Raw genomic sequence first — 24,164 nt, forward strand, 5'->3', positions numbered from 1 at the left:
AGAGAGTATTCCAGTCAACATTGTCAAAAGCTTTCTCTAAGTCTACATATGCTAGAAATGTAGGTTTGCCTTCCCTTAATCTATTTTCTAATCTAAGTCGTAGGGTCAGTATTGCCTCACGTGTTCCAACATTTCTGCGGAATCCAAACTGATCTTCGCCGAGGTCGGCTTCTACCAGTTTTCCATTCGTCTGTAAAGAATTCGCGTTAGTATTTTGCAGCTGTGACTTATTAAACTGATAGTTCGGTAATTTTCACATCTGTCAACACATGCTTTCTTTGGGATTGGAATTATTATATTCTTCTTGAAGTCAGCGGGTATTTCGCCTGTCTCATACAAGTTGCTCACCAGATGGTAGAGTTTTGTCAGGACTGGCTCTCCCAAGGCCGTCAGTAGTTCCAATGGAATGTTGTCTACTCCCGGGGCCTTGTTTCGACTCAGGTCTTTCAGTGCTCTGTTAAACTCTTCACGCAGTATCGTATCTCCCATTTCAGCTTCATCTACATTGTCTTCCATTTCCATAATATTGTCCTCAAGTAAATCGCCCTTGTATAGACCCTCTATATACTCCTTCCACCTTTCTGCCTTCCCTTCTTTGCTTACAACTGGGTTTACATCTGAGCTCTTGATATTCATACAAGTGGCTCTCTTTTCTCCAAAGGTCTCTTTAATTTTCCTGTAGGCAGTATCTATCTTACCCCTATTGAGATAAGCCTCTACATCCTTATATTTCTCCTCTAGCCATCCCTGCTTAGCCATTTTGCACTTTCTGACGATATCATTTTTGAGACGTTTGTATTCCCTTTTGTCTGCTTCATTTACTGCGTTTTTACATTTTCTCCTTTCATCAATTGAATTCAATATTTCTTCTGTTACCCAAGGATTTCTACTAGCCCTCGTCTTTTTACCTACTTGATCCTCTGCTGCCTTCACTACTTCATCCCTCAGAGCTACCCATTCTTCTTCTACTGTATTTCCATCCCCCACTCCTGTCAATTTTCCCTTATGCTCTCCCTGAAACTCTGTACAACCTCTGGTTTAGTCAGTTTGTCCAGGTCCCATCTCCTTAAATTCCCACGTTTTTGCAGTTTCTTCAGTTTTAATCTACAGTTCATAACCAATAGATTGTGATCAGATTCCACATCTGCCCCTGGAAATGTCTTCCAATTTAAAACCTGGTTCATAAATCTGTTTTACCATTATATAATCTACCTGATACCTTCTTGTATCTCCAGGATTCTTCCATGTATACAACCTTCTTTTAAGATTCTTGAACCAAGTGTTAGCTATGATTAAGTTATGCTCTGTGCAAAATTCTACCAGGCGGCTTCCTCTTTCATTTCTCTCCCCCAATCCATATTCACCCACTATGTTTCCTTCTCTCCATTTTCCTACTCTCGGATTCCAGTCACCCATGACTATCAAATTTTCGTCTCCCTTCACTACCTGAATAATTTCTTTTATCTCATCATACATTTCTTCAATTTCTTCATCACTTGCAGAGCTAGTTGGCATATAAACTTGTACTACTGTAGTAGCCATGGGCTTCGTGTCTATCTTGGTCACAATAATGCGGTCACTATGCTGTTGGTAGTAGCTTGCCCGCACTCCTATTTTTTTATTCATTATTAAACGTACTCCTGCATTACCCCTATTTGTTTTTGTATTTATAACCCTGTACTAACCTGACCAAAAGTCTTGTTCCTCCTGCCACCGAACTTCACTAATTCCCACTATATCTAACTTCAGCCTATCCATTTCCCTTTTTAAATTTTCTAACCTACCTGCCCGATTAAGGGATCTGACATTCCACGCTCCGATCCGTAGAACGCCAGTTTTCTTTCTCCTGATAACGACGTCCTCTTGAGTAGTCCCCGCCCGGAGATCCGAATGTGGGACTATTTTACCTCCGTAATATTTTACCCAAGAGGACGCCATCATCATTTAACCATACAGTAAAGCTGCATGCCCTCGGGAAAAATTACGGCTGTAGTTTACCCTTGCTTTCAGCCGTTCGCCGTACCAGCACAGCAAGGCCGTTTTGGTTAGTGTTGCAAGGCCAGATCAGCCAATCATCCAGACTGTTGCCCCTGCAACTCCTGAAAAGGCTGCTGCCCCTCTTCAGGAACCAGACGTTTGTCTGGCCTCTCAACAGATACCCCTCCGTTGTGGTTGCACCTGCGGTACGGCCATCTGTATCGCTGAGGCACGCAAGCCTCCCCACCAACGGCAAGGTCCATGGTTCATAGGGGCAGGAGACTTGAATAACTTCAACCAAAAACGGAACGGCAATGAAAACCGCGGGTGGAAGCCGGTGACAACAAACAGAAAAAGTCAAAGTTACTGGCTCGCACCTTTATTAATTTAAAAACAGTTCTGCGTCGGAACAGAAGTGAGTTGTTTTACACAGCTCTTTTTATTGATTTTAAGGAAACAATTTTAATCAAGTAAAGTGGATTAGATGATTCAGAGCAGCAGTGGCCTCGCATGAAGGTCACCGTAGAACCGAGAATGTTAGCGCTCTGCCCCAGTTCGCAACAGCTGAATCAGTCAGTATCATCGAGTAGGACTAAAGAGTTTTTCAAGTCGGAGATGGAAATGTATTTCTATAAATGTTCAGCATTGTACTGTCCGTCCCCGGTAGCCGAGTGGATTGCCGGCACGGTAGCTCAGCGTGTTCGGTCAGAGGGCTGCTCGCATTCTGCAATAAAAAAAACTGAGTAAAGAAATCAACTATAAACTTGAACAAATTTCTTGTGAAGTCCGCCAAGACCAAACGCAACGAACAATACCTAACAAAATGGAAAAAAGTGGTCTGCGAGGGCCCAGGTTCGATTCCCGGCTGGGTCGGAGATTTCCTCCGCTCAGAGACAGGGTGTTGTGTTGTCCTAATCATCATCATTTCATCCCCATCGACACGCAAGTCGCCGAAGTGGCTTCAAATCGAAAGAGTTGCACCCGGCGAATGGTCTACCCGACGGGAGGCCCAAGTCACATGACATTTAATTATTTTAACATTGTACTTCGGGAGAAGTACATTTCAATCTCCGACTTGAAAAACTCTTTAATCCTACTCGATGATACTGACTGCTTCCGCTGTTACGAACTGGGGCAGAACCTTTTTTAAATAAATAAAGGTGCGAACCAGTAACTTTGCCTCTTTCGGTTTGTTGTCCCCGGTTTCCACCCACGTTTTTCATTGCTGATTCGTTTTGTGACTGTATGCATCGAGGGATGCTTTAATGACTTTTGTAAATTGTCAAGCACTTCAGAGACAAAGAATTAAGTAAATATTATTATCAAATGAAACTGTATAGCTCCAGAGACCTTTTCAAGTCTCATACATCTATGAACGCAACGACGAATTTAAATTTGTACCAAGGCTTGGATTCAAACAGGAGACCCGTGTTCGAGTCCTGACCTTGGCACAAATTTTCATTCGTCTTCAGTCAGCATGAATAAATCCTTTTATCGTTCATGTAGTAAACTGAACAACCGGTAACGTTTCATGTGTTATAGTTCGATAAGCCCTCTTCCACAGTAATCAAAAAGCCCACAGTTATGGCCGGAGGACTGTAGTTTCGTTTGTTCATTTCGTCTGTTCGTAACAGTTTTCTTTAAAGACACAATGTCTTTTTTTTTTTCGAAACGTTTTGCCTAGATATGCGCATGGAGACGTTAATGCTTACTGAGAATAAAACCGAAAGAAATCTGCAGTTCGTCCTAAGAATTATTAGAAAGAAGTTCTGTTACATCTGCTGAAAAGGATATTTTCCATTCTACTTCGTGTAGAAAGAACACAATGTATGACCACTGGGATTGGCTGTGATGCGGAGGCCAGTGAAAAAAACAGGCGGTTCCTTTGGTAGATGACAGTTTAGTTCAAGAAGTAAACAGCTAGCCAGTGATAAAGTCCAGAGCGCAGGGAAAGTCTTCGTAAGAGTGTGCAAGTAATCCACGGAGCGATCCCAATCGAAAAACAAAAAAGACGGGCAAGGTCTGTCACTCCACTCTGAATGGCGCATATCGAAAGCTTCAGAGAACAGCGTACTTGCTGGACAAGTACGGTGCCGGATTGTTCACGGGCACACTCACGTCAGTGGACCGGCCCACATGACATACCCGTAGTTGCGGCTGCGCCCTCCGAAGAAGGAAGCTGAAGCCGTGGTCTGAAGCCAGTGTATCTCTGACCACTTGACCATATCGATATTGGGGCTTTGTGAGAATCCTAATGACAGTCGGATACTAAAGGATACGTCTAGTGTCCTTGGCAATACGAAAGGAGTTGTTCTTTTAGATTACTACTATATGCCCGAACTCGTACGGGACTTGGTAGATTAATCTGCCACGAGTAATGAGTATGATGGGCAAACATCTATTAGGCGCACTACGAATGTAGTGGCGTGGACATGTTGGGAATGTGGATCTCACGGGGAGCGTGCAAGGGATAAGTCCCTGCAGACGCACTATCCTCTGTGCCCACGGTGGCTCAGATGGATAGACCGTCTACCATGTAAGCAAGAGATCCCGGTCGGGGCATAGATCCCGGTCGGGGCATAGATTTTCAACATGTCCCCAATGAAGTACATCAACGCCTATTTGCAGCTAGGGTGTCCATTTAATTATCATTTCATTACTACGAAATGTCATTTTTATTTATTTGGTTATAATTATGCGTCAATAGTCTGTACGTCACGACAATGAGCAGATGTCCTGCCTCTGTGGCTGTTTTCGAGGAATCAGTATGCACGTAAAGTTCATATTACATCTATGTCAGTATCACACAAATTCTGAAATTGATTTGTCAGTGAACAGTGCTTTTCTGTACTTAATCACTTTCACACACGGATCTTGGTGATGCAATGTGGAAATACGAAAACCAGATGTCGCTTAATTTTGGACAGCCTCTGGAATATAGTCGGAGAAACTGTCGACTAAATTTCGAATGGTGGAACAAATAGTACTGGAGTGTTCAGTATCGATATGACTGAAACATTTGTGAGGAGTCTATAATTCAAAGTAGATCCAGGGTGATTAATATTCCGATTCCGTAAGGTCATTGCCATAAGGAGAAGGGATGGATTAGTGGGGATGGCGCACCGTAACACGCAGTTTTCAGTGCACGTAATGACTTGATCAGGTCAACGTTTTCCTCTTGGTCGTCATGATCCCATTCCCACTGGCCAACAGTTAGAAACTGGGAAACGTGAATAGAGCGCTGGCTTCTATCAACAATCCCGCAAGCGGTTTGTTCGTCAGCACGCCGCGTCACTTGAAATTAGCTGCCAGTAATATTAGAATAATCCTCCATAGAATTTGTACGCGGATTGTACAAGAATTAAGTGAAAGAGACTTGGAAACTCGAACAAATTTGTGCCCCGACTTTCTGAAGAGTATCCATCGTACTGCTGTTTCCTCTGTAGGCATGAGCCCCAATTTCGTCTTGCCGAAACGGTTAATGAACGACGTTTTCAGTACTGGGTTGAGAATAACTCCGGACTCTTCATGAACGACCACTCCACGTCCCTCATGTGACGGTGTGGTACGCCGTTTCGGATTTTGGAGATGCTCAGGTCGTAACACTGACTTCTGCTCGGTTGTCAGTTTTCTGTGACGGAGATTGGATGATCTACTGCAGGACCACGGCAGGGACAACTTCTGGTTCCAACAGGATGGTGCTGCAACCCATACATTGCGTCGTTCAGTGAAAATTCTAAGACAAATTTTTCAAGGTCGTCTAATCAAATCAAATGGTTCAAATGGCTCTGAGCGCTATGGGACTTAACATCTGTGGTCATCAGTCCCCTAGAACTTAGAACTACTTTAACCTAACTAACCTAAGGACATAACACACACCCATGCCCGAGGCAGGATTGGAACCTGCGACCGTAGCAGTCGCGCGGTTCCGGACTGTGCGCCTAGAACCGCTAGACCACCGCGGCCGGCGTCGTCTAATCACTTCGCGAGATGACATTGGGTGGTTACTCACATCGCTTGATTTAACCCCAAGCGATTATTTTCTCTACCTCAAGGAAAAGTTTTACACGCTCGACCAAATCTTAGGAACCGAAAAACTACCGGGATAGGGCAATGTTTAACATTTTTAAATGTTCGGATTATAAGTTGCCGTCTCTTTATCTAAGAATAGATGATGAATGCAGCTAGCCGCTATCTCTGTGTAATGTCTTGTCTGTATAGACGTGTATCTGTTGCCTTTAGGATCCCTTCACCTTCACACACAAATCTATACAGTAAAGTAAGGCCTTCCCCGTTCTTGGCTGATCCGTGATAAGACAGGCGAAAAATTAGACTAATGGAGGATTATTAGTATTATCTCTATTTTCATTCGCTCTCTCTCTTTCTCTCCTTTGTCTATGTACAGTTTTTAATATAATATTTTATTACGTGAAATCAGCCAAATAGGATCTTTGGTGGAGTCCTTCGTCTTGGTAATCAGCGGCTGGCTTGCTGTAAGAGATCTTTACATTTATTATTACTGTTAAACACTGCAGTCAGTCGGGAGAATCAATCGTTTGGACAATTTGTTCCTTTTACGAAAGATTGCGAATTCCAGATGTGTACGAAGCCTTTTTGGACGATTTAACACAGACTCAGTGATAGCAGGCTCTCTTCGACACAGCTGAAACTTCCCCACTAATTACAGGGCCAACGTGATCATCAAATAATTCAGAAAAACCTCATTCGTTCATTCACTCCAGAACAAAAAAGTCACAAACCTTATTTATGGAGGAAATCGTGTATTAAATCCATGTCCAGATCTCCGGTGATTCCACGCCTTAATTATTTTCCTTTTACAGTCTCTTTCTCCTCAAACAAACCGCTAGCGGCACAAATGTTAATTGGCTCGCTTTAGCGAGAAGAAAACCAGGATATGTATCTCTCAGAAACACGTCAATCCCTCAACAGATACTCCAGAAGCTGTCCTCGTTACCACTCTAACAACCATGGAGAATGCATATATGCATCTCTGTTATTTCAAAGAATAAACGCACTAGAAAATACTTTGGCGTCGTCGAGCTGTCGCCGCATATATTACGAGAAAATCAGATCAGATAACTTTTCCAAAGTGAATGAATGTGGATGGTTTGTTTGAAAATGATTAATTGGTGCGTGGTAGAGGGTATTTTCTGTGGGGACATTACAAATGAGGAGAGTATTTACGAGTTATCATTTGCAAAACCAATTAATTTAAAATGCATTCTATGTTCTTCCAAATTATAAAAGAATTTTATTGCATTTCGGTTTTACTACACAACTCTTTGAAAGCAGGAAGTTTAATATGTTCGCTCAGTATCATATTTGGTTACGAAATTGCACCTACCCTCATACGCTGCTTTACACACAACTGATTTGACACATTCTGATTTCCACCTCTTGCCCCACTACTAAGGAAATTTGGTTGGACACATTCTAAGTCCAATGATAAGGCTGTGATAATTCCAGAATCGCGTTTCCGGAATAAAATATCTTCACTCGACGATGATAAGACTATCACCAGTTCTATATCCAGGACTGATGCTCCTCGATTTAAGCTCAGCTTTGAAATCCAGCAAGATGGCACATTGATAAAGCATCAGACTCAAATTTGATAATGATCGTGCTTCTGATCTCCGTGGGGCCATGCAAACTTAGATTTTCTTTGGGTTCCCTAAGTCTCTTAAGAGAAAATGCTAGGGTAGTTTCATTCAAAAGAAACACCCGTTCTTCCCCAACCACAGCTTGTATTCTGTCTTTAATAACGTCCACCCTTCTTTCAGCTATACAGAATTCCAGAGTAACTTATTCCCTGCGAAATCATTGGAGTTGTTTCTTTTCTTTTCCCTCGGTATTGTTCCTTTGGGTCAACAGTGAAAGCACAGCATACAATCAGAGTGTATTGTAATATAAGCGGTGGGTTTTATTTCTTATTTGCGTTTCTTTCTCTTCGTAGCGAATTTTTTCGATTAAAATACACACATCAAAAGAAGTTCTGCGTCACCTGTTTCCCCGAACTCCTGAAAGACGTTGATTGTGGATATTATATCTCAGACACAGTCTCTTTAACTGTTCAGAGATGTGACTCAACCCGCGCAAAGATGTAAACAACCATTCATGAGCAGCGCCTATTAGACGGAGGAGATCCGACAGCCGATCTGTTCCAGTCATTCCACCAGGAAGGAGGTACACGGCACATGTTGTCTGTAGTTCAACCATGCCTAGACGGTCAATACCGCTGTTATATCGCGTCCGCATAGTTACTTTGTGCCAGGAAGGGCTCTCAACAACGAAAGTGTCCTGGCGTCTCGGAATGAACCAAAGCCATGTTGTTCGGACATGGATAAGATACAGAGAGACGGGAACTGTCGATGACATTCCTCGCTCAGGCCGCGCAAGGGCTACTACTGCAGTGGGTGACCGCTACCTACGGATTATGGCTCGGAAGAACCCTCACAGCAAAGCCACCATGTTGAATAATGCTTTTAGTGCAGCCACAGAACGTGTTACGACTCAAACTGTGCGCAATAGGCTGCATGATGCGCAACTTCACTCCCGACGTCCATTGCGAGGTCCACCTTTGCAACCACGACACCATGCAGCGCTGTAGAGATGGACTCGACAACATGCCGAATGGACCGCTTAGGATTGGCATCATGTTCTCTTCACCGATGAAAGTCCCATATGCCTTCAACCAGACAATCGTCGGAGACGTGTTTGGAGGTAACCCGGTCAGGCTCAACTCCTTAGACACACTGTCCAGCGAGTGCGGAAAGGTGAAGGTTCCCTGCTGTTTTGGGGTGGCATTATGTGGGGCCTGCGTACGCCGCTGGTGGTCATGGAAGGCGCCGTAACGGCTGTACGATACGTGAATGCCATCCTACGGTCGACAGTGCAACCATATCGGCAGCATATTGGCGAGGCATTCGCCTTCATGGACGACAATTGGCGCCCCCATCGTGCACATCTTGTGAATGACTTCCTTCAGGATAACGACATCGTTCGACTAGAGTGGCCAGCATGTTCTCCCGAGTTGCTGTTGAGGAGTGGAACAATCTGGACCAATAGTGCCTTGATGAACTTGAGGATAGTATGCCACGACGAATACAGGCATGCATCAGAGCAAGAGGACTGGATATTAGATGTACGGGCGTGTACAGTAATCTGGATCTCCACCTCTGAAGGTCTTGCTGTATGGTGGTACAACATGCAATTTGTGGTTTTCATGAGCAATAAAAAGGGTGGATATGATGTTTATATTGATCTCTGTTGCAGTTTTCTGTACAGAAATCTAGGAACCGAAGTGATGCAAAACTTTTTTGATGTGTGTATTATAAAGTGCGAGGTGGAGATGTATACTTAGTGCAAAGGGAAGCCGCTGCCTGATTTCTAAAGTCTCCTCCCTGTGTAGTTTCCGGCATGTCAGATTCATCCCGAAATCACAAGCAATCTGCTATCGTCAGTGGCAACGATTCGCCCTCGGCGTTTTATTGAGGACTTTAAATCTCCTGCCTGCCCGTGCCGCTGAGCGATAAACCATTCGCACGCACGCGGTGAAAAATTAATGACAGGGGACCGAAATCAATTTCCCCGCCGTTGGCTTTATATTAGCGCTGCGACTGTTCTGAAAGGCCCGCGCCCTACCCGCTCCTCATCCGCAGAGAACGTAACAGCTGCTGTGACGTCAGAACGCGAGTCTTCTGCACCGAATGAGACTGTCTTCGCGGTGTGTTCTTTCCAACAAATGAGTTTCTTTCTCTAACGGCAGTTACAATAACAAGCCCAGGAAACAAAACCCACTCTACACCCGACCAGGTGGCAACACCTTCTTGTTACTAGAGTTTCCAGTGGTGTTAGCGATATTTCTGGAACGTCTCCTGCAGGGTGACTGTACTGAACAAGATGTTCTTAACCCTCGAACGCCAGCGGTAGTCGCACGGTGTGATCCCACGTGGTACGTAATTGGCAGCGCTAGCCAGCTTCGCTGTACACGAAAATACTGTGTCAACGAACAGAGAACAGTAAGAGACTATACGAGAAGACATGGCCCATTTTTGTGATCCTCCTTTTGGATTCCGGCTTTGGAATGGCACTGGCGATTTAAAAAACAATGCGTTTGAATTGATTGTGATGCTTTACCCATGTGGTACACATGATCACTGCAGTTGAGGGCTGTTTTCTTTGGTGTTTTTAATCAGTCCTGACTCCGCAGATGCACACAGGGCGTACCAGCAGTAGGGTGTGTGCGCTGGAACGAAATGTGTGGATTTTCAGCCTAATGACAGAATGGCGACGCCAAAGAAGTGCAAGTAACAGCTGCTCAGTGGACACGTGCAACGGATGTTGACGTATAAAGTACCAGCGACCCGCCCAAACTTTGGACTGGTATCACGAAGTACTTCCCGTCATACGACTTGTCTATCATAGCGGTAATTTTATTTATGGATCACGAACAAGTTTCGCCAATGTGGTCCTATCCCAGACATGAAACAGTGAAAAACCGTTAGATTCTTAGTAGTGGGAACAGTCTTTTCGGATTTATCGCGAAGCTCTTCGTCATTTGCCTGCAGTCCATTAGTTAGTTAAGGAAAACCAGGAAGCCACCCACTCTGTAACGATGATACTATAGTACTTTACAGCCGGCCGGGTGGCCGTGAGGTTCTAGGCGCTACAGTCTGGAACCGCTGAACCGCTACGGTCGCAGGTTCGAATCCTGCCTCGGGCATGGGTGTGTGTGATGTCCTTAGGTTCGTTACGTTTAAGTAGTTCTAAGTTCTAGGGGACTGATGACCTTAGAAGTTGAGTCCCATAGTGCTCAGAGCCATTTGAACCATTTGAACCACAGTACTTTACATCGCAGGGCTGACATTCATCGGTACTGATTGCGACGCGACGAAAGAACGAGTTATATTATAACTTATTTCTGATGCTTGTAATACACAGAAGAGCCAAAGAAATTTGTACACCTGCCTAATATTGTGTAGGGCTCCCGCGAGCACGCAGAAATGCTGCAACACGACGTGGCATGGACTCGACTGATGTCTGAACCATGAATCCTCCAGGGCTGTCCATAAATCCGTAAGTGTAGGAGGGGGTGGAGATCTCTTCTGAACAGCACGTTGCAATGAATCCCAGATATGCTCAATAATGTTTACGTCTGGGGAGTCTGGTTGCCAGCGAAAGTGTTTAAACTCAGAAGTCTGTGATTGGGGACGGTCTATAGCGATTCAGGCGTTCCCCAAGGTAGTGTCATAGTCCCTTTGCTGTTCCTTATCTATATTAACGATTTTAGAGACAATCTGAGCAGCCGTCTTCGGTTGTTTGCAGATGACGCTGTCATTTATCGACTAATAAAGTCATCAGAAGATCAAAACAAACTGCAAAACGATTTAGAAACGATATCTGGAAGGTGCGAAAAGTGGCAGTTGACCTTAAATAACGAAAAGTGTGAGGTCATCCACATGAGTGCTAAAAGGAACTCGTTAAACTTCGGTTACACGATAAATCGGTCTAATCTAAAAGCCGTAAATTCAACTAAAACCTAGGTATTACAATTACGAGCAACTTAAATTGGAAGGAACACACAGAAAATGTTGTGGGGAAGGCTAACCAAAGACTGCGTTTTATTGGCAGGCCTCTTAGAAAAAACAACAGGTCTGCTAAGGAGACTGCCTACACTACGCTTGTCCGTTTTCTTTTAGAATACTGCTGCGCGATGCAGGATTCTTACCAGATAGGACTGACGGAGTACATCGAAAAAGTTCTAAGAAAGGCAGCACGTTTTGTATTATCGCGAAATATGGGAGAGAGTGTCACAGAAATATACAGGATTTGGGCTGGACATTATTAAAAGAAAGCCGTTTTTCGTTGCGACAGAATCTTCTCACCAAATTCCAATCATCAACTTCATCCTCCGAATGCGAAAATATTTTGCTGACACCGGCCTACATAGGGAGGAACGATCACCAAGATAAAATAAGGGAAATCAGAGCTCGTACGAAAAGATATAGGTGTTCATTCTTTCCGCGCGCTATACGAGATTGGAATAATAGACAATTGTGAAGGTGGTTCGATGAACCCTCTGCCAGGCACTTAAATGTGATTTGCAGAGTATCTATGTAGATGTAGATGTAGACCTTTCACGTCGTACACACCAACGGCCATCTGTCCGATGGAACATAAAATATGATTCATCCGAAAATGCCACATACCATTTAGTGGTGTTCCATCTGCGGTACTGGCGCACAGATTCCAGCATTCGTCGCCGATGAAGAGCTGTCACCATGGCTGCATGAACCAGGCGGAACCAGGCGTCTTCTGCGAAAGACCACGCTCAGTAACGTTTGCTGAAAGATCGTTGAGGAGAGACTGTTCCTAGTCCCTTGCTTCTTCATCCGGGGGGAGGGGGCAATTGCTCAACAGCTGCACGTATAGAGAATGATCATGCCCTTTCCGCCGCTAGATACATCGCTCCGTTTCCGCATTACGAAAGCAACTGGCCAGGATACTTGCATTGATTTGGTTGGGAGGGGCGTCATGAAGCTGTTCCGTCCTCTTCTGAGGCAAGGTAGCCCATAGCGGGTGTAACTGGTCCTCCGCATCCAACCGAGCGAGGTGGCGCTGTGGTTACCACATTGGACTCGCATTCGGGAGGACGACGGTTCAATCCCGCCTCCGGCTATCCTGATTTAGGTTTTCCGCGATTTCCCTCTGTCGCTCCATGAAAATGCCGGGATGGTTCCTTTGAAAGGGCACGGTCGACTTCCTTCCCCGTTCTTCCATAATCCGATGAGATCGATGACCTCGCTGTTTGGTCTCTTCCCCCAAAAGAACCCTCAACACTCCTCCACATCCATGATAACGACACCTGGATGCTATTTACGTTTGAGTTGGTCCAACACATGTTCTGCTGGGGACAGATCTGAGATCTAACTGGCCACAGGAGTACTTCAATATCAGGCATACAGTTCATAGAGAAACGTGCCTTGTGTGGACATGTTATGTCCTGTTGAAAAATGGCTCCCAAATTCCGTAGCATAAATGAACGCGCGTGAAGCGCATGCAATGTCATTTGGCTCCCAGCTGCGCAAACAGCGTGGTAGGAGAGAGAACAACGGTAGTTTTGTTTAGGTCCGCATATATATGGAAATTGCATGGGCACAGATCAGGAGTGCAGGATGTGTAAGCGCGTCCCAAAGGAACTTCTGCGATGTACTTGAATAGCCCTGGTAATATGTGGGAATCCTGAAGAAAGATATTCGTGGCCGTCGATTTGCTTCGGACGAAGAGGTGCATCAAGCCTGGGTGCAACCGTGGTTCCGTAGGCGACAGCAAACATTTTTCGCTGAAGGCATTGTTCGTCTAGTTCACAGACGAATAATTCTATCGACAGTTATGGCCATTATTTTTGAAATAATGAACAGTTTACTTACTTTTTTCCGATTGTTATGTTTTCATCTGCCTGCAACTTCTACGCTGATTATAAGTGACCGTTCTCTTAAATATCAGCCTACTCTTCATAGTTATTGTATCATAACTAGCTGGTCTACCCCTCATTCGTTCAGGGAGTTCATATGTGATTTTGTGATAGCTGGGAATAAAAAGATAAACTTTAAAGTATGTGAAGTAAAAAAAAATGATTGAAAACCTATTCTAAATATTTAGAATACTTGTATGTAAATATTTTTCATTTTGTGTATAAATATTTTTAATTTTGTAATCCGGGGTAAGAATGTACAATTTTATCGAATTTCCTACTCGAGATCAAACTACGTATAGTTGACCTTGAGAAAATCAGGAGTCTTTGAGGTTGTGTCGCAATTTTTGATTCTTCAATCCTTTCATTTCTTTGTTCGATTTCCCTGCTTCTCACGGTGCTCATTCTCATTCGTTGGGAACTTTAAAGGTGCTTCGCGCTCTTCGTCTGTTTCGTTTTTCGCTGCTCTTCTTATTTTCGCCCTTTTGTTTCAGAACTGACGAAACCTCCCCTTTTTTTACGTTTGGCCGTTGTCTAAATCAAATTAACTTCCTGTTAACAAATCTAATGGATACACTATACACAGTTTTCCCAGTTTATTTTCAATTTATATTCAGTCACTGTATCACTCTGACTACTCACACTTTATTATTTGTGTTTATTCATTCACAGCACTACCCTATCGGTTCCTCCCTTAGTCACTGATAAGAAACTGACGTTCGAACCCACGACCAGTCGTGCCAATGGGTACGAGTGTATAAAGCAAGACCAGTGGCGAATTCCAGACTTACCAAAAAGGCTTCGAATGGTCCACAATGTTCCAGAACATTTCACAACATTCGAGACTGTTCTACAATGTTTCACAATGATCTGGAATGTTCCGAGATGTTCTCGAACATTCTAGAATTTTCCCGAACGTTCCAGACTATTCCCGAACATCGCAGAACATCCCGGATCATTGTGAAGCATTCCGGAACATTCTGGAATGTCGTGGAACGCTTTCAGACACTGTCCAATGTTCTGGAATGTTCTCGAGTACCATTGAATGTTTAGGACTCTTCTAGGTATTTCTAGAGGGCGTAACTTCCCGGTCCTTGAATCTTCAAAAGCATTCCCTTCAGGTAAAAACGGGAATGTTCTTCGTGAATGTGGGGAGAGGGCTACCACACCATGTAGCTCCCATGATCGTGCCGGCACTCATTTCTGAGTTTTAGCAGCACGCACATTATTCACTTACTTTTATAATGTATATTGATTATGTCTTCTCTTGGCATGCCTTACAATACCTGATTTCTGAATTTAAGCCTCACCATGATCTCATATAACTGGTTTCTGTTTGTCATCTAGCGTTTCCCATCGTCTCCCCTAGTGATTTTTCAACGGTGTGTTTGCTGTTAATAGCTGACTTTCTATATCTTCCTCCTCTTGCGTACCTACTACAAAGTCCATATTCTCCCGTAACTGTCTTGTATTACTTCTTATAATTTAGCGTAACAATTCCCATGACTATTAGACTTTCATCTGGATTTAGTTGCTATGTTACTCGTCTCACTTCTCCACTTCCCCTTTTTCGTGATGTATGTTTATGTCGTCGTCATATATAGTTGAGTTACAGCTGCTAGCGTTGGTTTGATTTCGATTCTGACTAGAAAAGTCCCCTCTCCTAAGTTTAGACAGTAATTCACTTTTGCCGGCCGGCGTGACCGAGCGGTTCTAGGCGCTACAGTCTGGAATCGCGCGACCGCTACGGCCGCAGGTTCGAATCCTGCCTCGGGCATGGATTTGTGTGATGTCCTTAGGTTAGTTAGGTTTAAGTAGTTCTAAGTTCTAGGGGACTGATGACCTCAGAAGTTAAGTCCCATAGTGCTCAGAGCCAGTAATTCACATTTTTCGCTACGTTCCCCTTCACAATAATTCCTTCTCCCCTTATAATATTTGACTAAATTGTTCATATTATCGTCCATTCTTCAGGTCAAGTATCGATATCTTCTTTACATTTCATTTCACTAACCCATAATTTTTATTTCTAGAGATTTTCTAAAGTTCCGACAGCATTCAAATTTTTGATATTCAATGTCCAATTCTAAGAATGTCATCCTTTCGTTCGTTCTTCAATCGTTTTCTCATTGTCACCTCACAATAGACAGTATACTCCTGGAGATTTGGAATATGTTCCGAATGGAGAGATCAGCATGGTATCATTTCAGTTCAACAAAATAGTTGCTATCAGTGCACATTACGCGTCTTTAATGCGGTTGTGTCCATTGCCTTCGACGTCCTCCTGTCATTGATCATTGCTGTGTCCTCGGCCTTTAAGAGGAGTTTCCCAACCATGGGGCCATGCGATGCCCTAGACCTTATCCTCACCTCCATTTTTTTTTTACACGATTCGAATACGTTGAACAGCAAATCCTTACCAGCGCTGATTCCTAAAATAAATCACGGAACTCGGCACAACACAAAGCTCATGCGCTAGGGGCCTCAGCCTCCGTACAGTGAACAGATATAACCATTTGAAAAACAATCCCATGCTCGATATTGTGAAATTACTGTCCTGACTTAATAGCAGGCAGTTTGTCAACTATAAAATAAAAAACAATATGCCTTCTAGAATGGAAAAGAAGACGATCGTCAGATATGTAAATCTAGATCAAAACGAATGGCGAAGTATTCGTTGGGTAGCAAGCGGCTCCAAATTCCATTAAATTCTAATGTCCGATAATTAACTTAACCGTCAGTACATACTCAATATTCATAGGAGCAGCAACTTACGTCATACGTGTAAAGAAACTCTTCACAGAAACTCACCACTTTTCGTATATTTTTTTCCGTATGCAAAGTAAGTGGAAAAAAATAAATCTTAATTACCTCTAAGTGTAATTTCCGGTGCAAATGTGCGGTCAGGCAGAGATTAACGCCATTGTTGGACAATATCATGGCACTAAACAATCACTCTAGTGAAGCTAACGAACCGTCTTGGTTGCTATAAAAACAGGTATTTTGTGAACACCCTGTCTGGTTCCCTGTCTGTTTAAACATTCGTAATGGCAAGAATACTATCTGAATTCAGCACTACGAATCATTAAAATTTTAAACTTATAAGCTGGCACTGGAAAAATTTAATTTTCTCTTTTTTATTATTTAATTGTGGCTAATCTGTGGCACAAATGGAACACCGTGACCCTGCTATTGTCTGGAAAGCCCGTCGCATTTGCTGAGCTACTGTTAAGTACTGAGATGCGCCTGGTGCAATGCACTCTCAACTTTTTTTAAAGCAACGCGTACTTAATTCATAATAGGTCTGAATAAGTAAAAATGATAACTCTTACTTTGGCATCGACTTTGGATGCGGACAATGACTTGGGATAAATTATAATATCAAATGTAATTAGTTTTCTGATTAGAAAAGTTCTATATTGAAAAATTATTTGGTTCTTTGCTTCACAAACATTAATACACTAAAAAATTGGAGTTCGTGAGTGGACAAACGTATGTAGTCTTTAACATTAAATGAGATCTTTTGAAAAATGCAACTCGTAAAAATGACATTAAATATTCAGCAGTTAGTCCCTTCCCCAAATTCAAATTGAAAATTATGTATGGCTGTTTATCATTCCATACACTCAAGTCTCTGGATGTCTGAACCAAGAATGCATAACTACAAGCTGCCGCAATAAAAAAAATCTGAAGTCAGTTACCTTAAATTAATTTCTCTTCTATTACTCATGAAAATAATCACAAAAACATTCTTCTCAAAATACTTGAGTCTGTTTCCTCATCCCAATTAATTAATCATCAAATAAATATGTCCCGTTTCCTCAGAATATAACTGCAACCGTACATCTACATCTACATCTACGGCCTAGCCCGTACCACTACTGCTAACACACCACTGCCGCCTACTGTCACCCCTCATCTCACGACTAACAGTGCGCATCACCTCCCGCGCATCTTGCAAAGCAGCCATGGTCCAAGCAAGCCTCCAGGAGACACGGCATTTCTGATGATACTGCGCGCATATAATTTCAAACAGTACAAAGGTGCTTACGCGTTCGTGACATCCAAATACTAGGGAAATGCCCATGAAATTATATACAGCCCCGCTGCCAATATATGTCCGCCCCGATAGCTGAGTGGTCGGCGCGGCGGTCTGTCACGCCAAGGGGCCCGGGTTCGATTCCCGGCTGGGACGGAGATTTGCTACGCTCAGGGACTGGGTATTGTGTTGGCCTCATTATCATTTCATCATCACCAGTGGAAGGCAACGGAAAACCACCACTGGCATCACTTCCCTAGACGCTCATGCGGTGGACCTCTCTGACGAGGCTTCTTCCATGACAAGACCTGCTGTAAGGCAGAACACACAGTTTGTCAAAATACAGGGTGCGTCAAAAAAATCTATAGACACTTTGAAGCGTCATAGAAAATTTATTTACCGTTCTACAATGTTAAATTTCTGGAAATGGAAAGCTTAAAGTCCAGTTGGAAAAATAAATGTACTTTGCAAATGTGAGTAATGTTCAATCTGGTGGACTTCAGCATCAATACATTTCTGTGTACGAGTCACCACTCATTCTGTACATCGTACCAAAGTGTCCAATGCGATTTCTGCGCATACTGCCTGAATCTCATTCCAAAGAGTGTCCAGGTTACGTGGTTTACGTTTGTACACCTCACCTTTTACTGTGCCCCGTAAGAAGAAATCCAGCGGCGCGAGGTCTGAAGAGCGTGCAGGAAACTCGATTGGTCCCCTGTGTCCTATCCACTGGCCTGGCACATTGTGATCCAGGTATGCTCGTACGTCCCTACGATAGTGCGGCGGGGCGCCATCTTGTTGGAAATAAAACACATTACCGTATAATGCACGAATGGCAGGGAATATGGAGTCAGCAAGCATTGTTAGGTACGTTTCTCCAGTAACAGTACCTTCAAAGCGGAAAGTCCCAATGAGTCCCCTTGCAGACAAACCACACCACTCATTTACACCAGGCAAATTCACAGCCTTTTCAACAGTAATGTGAGGATTATCTTCAGCCCAGTACACACAATTGTGCCTATTGACAGTACCATTGAGTTTGAATTGGGCTTCATCCGACCAAGTTATGCTACCCATAAATCCCGGTTCACGTCTCACCATCTCCCGACCCATTCACAAAATTCTAACCTTCGATCTGGATCGTCGTCACTTAGCTGTTGCACCAGCCTTGGAATGTACACACGAAACTTGCCTTTCTTCAGAATGCGTAACACACTACTAGCACTTACATTACTCTCACGTACCGCTTGCCTTGAAGATTTCTGAGACGAACGCTGAAACAGTTCCAAGTCCGCAGTTGTGAAATCATCACTTGTAGCTGTACGAGGTCGCCCTGATCGACTTTTATGCACATCACATCCATGAATTTCGAATTTGTCTCGTAGACGTGTAATTGTTAACCTTGAAGGTGTGCCATACTCACTTCTCCACTGTCTTCGAACCGCAGCTACATTCTCAAACTTCAAGTACCACCTAATTATCTGCTTCCGCGCTTCAAAGCTCAAACACACGTCCTCCATGTTGCACTTACTTCCTTGCCACTGCTGCCACCTGTTGAAGAAACATAACATTACTTTCTCACAGATATTTAACGTTGTAGAACGGGAAATAAATTGTCTATGACAGTTCAAAGTGTGTATACATTTTTTTGACGCACCCTGTATATAAAGTGTCGAAACAGTAAACACACATACTGACGGTTACCAAAGAAACACAAAACAGAAAAAAAAGTCTCGCATTCCACTGTCCTGTAGTAGTAGTACCTAGAAGAACGACGCCCTGTCCAGCGCTAACGAAAAATCAACGGGAACACAAAACATGCACGCAATGTATTCGTGAGCGCCGCTCCAATTTAGGGGATCGATGTCGGGTGCACTGGGAGCGAAAATGACAGCGTGTGTTGTGGTCAATGCGACTTGCGGGGCCTTGTGTGCCACACGCGAATGCTGACGAGCCCGAAACGAAGCGAACAGCACGCGTGCATTCACCATTAATGTCCTACCTTAGCTTTCTCCATACGTCTGTTGTTCGATACCACGAGGACAACTCTGTTAGTGGACGCGCGGGGTCACACCACGGAGACACGATGTGCGCTCAAGTCTGTGCCACATGACAAAGCGGCAGAAATTGCTGTGACTTCGTATAGTTAAGGGAATAATGCTGGCTGTTCGACCTCTGCGTGATGGAGTATAATCGCACGCGAGCGTTCGCATCTAGCACGGGAAGGCATCTGATAGGCTCGTCTGCTATGCGGCTTGTGATCAAGATTTTGTACCCCGTATGAATTTTCCCCGGCGTTTAATTACCGCCAGCTCAAATGCTTTTTGCAAGAAGTAGAAGCAGAGTACTGTGACATGCCTTAACATTGCACTATCATGGTTTATGAGAGTCAATGTATAGCCTCCTCACTATACGTTCGAGTATGAAATTTAGCCAAATTTTCCCTCACACTCTACAAAATGTCTACATGTTACAAAAGCGATGTCCTCGCAAACTGTTATACAGTTTAAATTAGTATATTAACCGTTGGCTAAACAGAACATAATTTGAATTGAACTGTAACTGGTCTGAACATAACTTGTCTTTTTATTAAATGCGAAACTGAATTAAAAGAATTATTTGGCTCTAATCAAAATTTCTCCTAATTTGCGTCTCGACAACACTGTTACAGATTTCTCTAAAGCACAACAGCAAACAGGCAGCGCCTAAATTAGATTTCTATTTTTAAATAAAACTTCCAAACTATATTCAAACTGTTGCTTACCATTATGGTGTAATTTGGTAACGCGTAAGGATAAACCATCGTTAAACGGTGGGGCAGGGAGAGTAACTATTCCGATGAAATGATATTCCGAGACAACAACTTTAGAATGAAGTATTTATTCGAGAAGACATAGCTTTGGTCTGAACAACACTACGCTTAACAAAGTATACAATGGCTTGAAAAGTGTACAATGTTAACAGAGAATTTGTATAAAAGCCAAACGGCTTAATCACCTGATATTTTAATACATAACTCATGCAAGTGGGGTTGTCTCCCTGAGCAAGTTAACTAGCTGACAATCATTCCGACTAGCTGCGCAGTGCTGCAGTCTTACCTCAAACTTCTTCTCTTCAGAAAGTAACAGCATCACTGAAAATTTATATTCTTTTCTCCTTCTAATATATACATCATATCCATCCGTGCTATCTTTACAATATATTTTTCTTCATCTAACAGATACAATCACAAGTCAACACGGGACTACTGAATACATCCATCGCCCACCAAACTTAAACTAAGAATATATCACACTGCGCAGGGGTAAAGAATGTGCCACAACAAGACGAAAGTTTGTTTAACAGTAACGTAACTTGCTCTCTCACTGACGCGCACATCGATAATTTACAAAAATCAAATGACATGTCCACCTCACAAATGTTCACTACGTGTACACTGAGACTCTGGAAGAAAGTTGCATGTTCCTGAAGTGAAAGGAGAGGAACTGTCATTGAGTGATGACAAAAGTGTGTGTGTGTGTGTGTGGGGGGGGGGGGTGTGTATGACTAGCTATTAAAATAATTTGTCCGCCCTCGTGGTCTCGCAGTAGCGTTCTCGCTTCCCGAGCACGGGGTCCCGGTTTCGATTCCCGGCGGGGTCAGGGATTTTTCTTGCCTCGAGATGACTGGGTGTTGTTGTGTCGTCTTCATCATCATCATCATTCATCCCCATTACGGTCGGAGGAAGGCAACGGCAAACCACCTCCATTAGGACCTTGCCAAGTAAGGCGGTGCGGGTCTCCCGCATCGTTCCCCTACGCTCTGTAAAGAAGCATGGGACTTCATTTCCATTTCATTAGAATAATTTAAAAAAGTATACAAAACATCAAAATGTGCTCTGTACACTCGGTTTAAAGTTACTTGTGGCTCCTACGATGTCATCTGCAAACTCTCCTTGTCCGTCTGCTCAGATTCTCCACTCTCGAGTTTTCGCCGAATCTCGATTCACCGAAAACTTGGCACTTGAGGCCCTTGTTGGGTACAAGTGAACTATATTCCAGCTTGGAAAGGAGAGAGTTCACAAGTTCTAACAAGGCTACATTCGCCACTTAAGGCACGTTTGGAAGTAGAAACTGAACATGCCTCTCCCCCCCCCCCCCTAAATTATAGAGTGCGAATGCGGCTCTCCGAAAGTGAATGTGTCGTGTGGATTGTTGTAGAACAGTGTTATAGGCCCATTCTTTTTTTCGGAGCACTTCATTTCATGCACCAACTTAAGTAGACATGTTGCAGCTGTATCCTCGTGATGTGATCTTTCAACAAGATGGCACATCATGCCATTTTGTGGGCATTGTGAGGAATTTCTTAGATCATCAGTTCCCAGATCGCTGGGTTGCAAGAGGAAGTCCATCGACTACTTATCTCTCTAGAAAGCCAGACATCACGCCGCTTGATTTTTTTTATGTGGGGGTTAATCAAGAATTGAGCGTGCCAGACATCAGCTGGTGATCGTCCAGACATGCACAATGAGATTCTTGCAGCTATCGCAAATTTTACGCCTGCAGTGCTGCAAAACACATGGAGAGAAGTGGAATATAGCTTATATGTCTGTCGTTGCACTAATGGTGTGCATATAGAGGTGTATCAAATCCGTAAAAAAATATTTTGAGCTACCATAATTGTAGAAACATACCGTCTAAAAATATCTCTGTCCTCTTCTGTCGTTGTTATACTTTATATTATTATATGTTTGATCCCGACACCCTGTATAGCCGAGGACTTGTAGCATTGTCTTTACTTACCCAATCGTTGAGCATGACCATTCTTATACAGTCTGTTTCTAAATTACTTTTACAAACTATGGAAACGGGTTAGTCATACAAAAGTAAGAAAAAAAGTACAGACAAACACATGTCCAAAAATACTTCGTTTTGGAGCTATTCATGAAAGTTTACAATTTAAGTGAATGGAGCTCGTCAACATACAAACTCATAATGAATGCTCGAAATGTCTTCCTGTTGCTTCTAAGCACACGTGCACTCTTCGAATCATCGACTGTCGCACCCTTTCAGATACTCACTGACGGTTTCGAATGGTTTCGCAAGCATCCATTACACGGTGATATAGAGTTTCTGCATGGGAGTGGTATGCGCCATAGACTAACTGTTTAAGGTCCCCACGTCCACCAGATATAACAATCCAAAGGACAGAGGTCGGCGGAACGTGCAGGTTAGTCATGAAACTAGACCTCTTCTACCTATCCACATGTCGTGGTAGATACCAGTCAGTTTATCTCGAGCACTGACACTGAAATGTGGAGATCCACTGTGTATAAAACAGACGTCCTTTCTTATTTTCAGGGAATTAGATCTTGGACTGGATTCCGCATAAAGTCCCCGTAGACAGCACCTGTAAGATATGGCACAATTCCAACCCAAACATTTATCTTAAACTAATTCTGTTTTCTAGCCTGTATTGCAGCATGAGGACTGCGATAGGTCCATATTTCTTGTTCCACCTCTTCCAAAAGTTGCTTCGTCTGTAAACAAAACTGAAGAGACAAATTATGTTTTGGCAGCTAGCGCAACAAACCATCGGCAAAAGTTCTCCCGGGGCTACATGTAGCCAAGGTTGTTTCAAATACGCTGCAGAGGTTCCAGTAGGAATCCCTTACACATCCTCCATACAGGCTTGATCTCTCCACATGCGATTTCCATATCTTCAAAGCCCTGAGGATAGACATTTGTGGCCGTGTAGTTGCTTCGGATGAAGAGGTGCACGACTGGATAGAATGATGGTTCCCAGGGCAACTGTAAACGTTTTTCCATGAAGGACTTGACCACCTTGTCTCACGATGGGAATAAATGTATTAACAACTATGGCGGTTACTTTCGAAATAATAAACAGTTTAAAAGTTTTTTTCTATCTGTATAGTTTTCATTTGACTTTTCTTATGCATCTTTCGTGAATTCACATCGAAACATCGTGTATATCAGCAGCATTTACGGAGCATTTTTCAAAACCTGCTTGGCATAGAAAATGGAATGAACTTATTAAGTATTCTCTTTTTAGTTTCGTCGTACACTGCTAAAAACAAATTCCGATATCAGGTCAAGAGGACGAAGCGACGCGAACTGGCCTGAGTGTCATAAGCTGATACACGTCGTCATTTGGATGTGGTATGGGGAAAGGGGGGGCATGGTATCAGTACTTCTCATTCAGTTAGCTCTTCAATTGATACGTGAGACCGAGCTCTGCCCTTTCCACACCTCCCATCAAGAAAAACTCCTTGACTCTACCGAGAAATTAACCCTGATCCTTGGCATGACTGTCGGACAAGTGACCACTCGACAGCTCGTCGTATACTGTACATTCGGAAATTAAATTACACGTAGCTGAATGACGGAATTCTACGAAAGAACAGATGTTATAACACGATTAACTTGTTGCGGTAGTATTTTGATTTACAATTAGAAGAATGCCCCACACAATACATACAAGATCTGATCAGTTTATATTAATGGAAACCATTACTACCATCTTTATCCCCTGAGTACCATAAAAATGTTTCGGTAGGCCCCGTCTTTCCAATCACTGGGCAGTGACCTGCGTCCTGCAGCCCAGAGTCTCACATAAATTATTTCGTCACTTGTCACTAAGTAGAAATTCCGTGTTTAA

At 43.3% G+C, this 24,164-nt stretch overlaps 1 protein-coding gene across 1 annotated transcript in view; it reads left to right on the top strand.

Moving 5' to 3' along the window:
* The window catches only part of LOC126169379 (potassium channel subfamily T member 2), a 1,084,296-nt gene that overhangs the window by 258,946 nt on the left and 801,186 nt on the right, over window positions 1–24,164 (top strand). The gene's annotated exons all lie outside the window — the stretch shown is intronic.

The sequence above is a fragment of the Schistocerca cancellata genome, chromosome 1 (assembly GCF_023864275.1).
Source record: "Schistocerca cancellata isolate TAMUIC-IGC-003103 chromosome 1, iqSchCanc2.1, whole genome shotgun sequence".
Taxonomy (NCBI): Eukaryota; Metazoa; Arthropoda; class Insecta; order Orthoptera; family Acrididae; genus Schistocerca; species Schistocerca cancellata.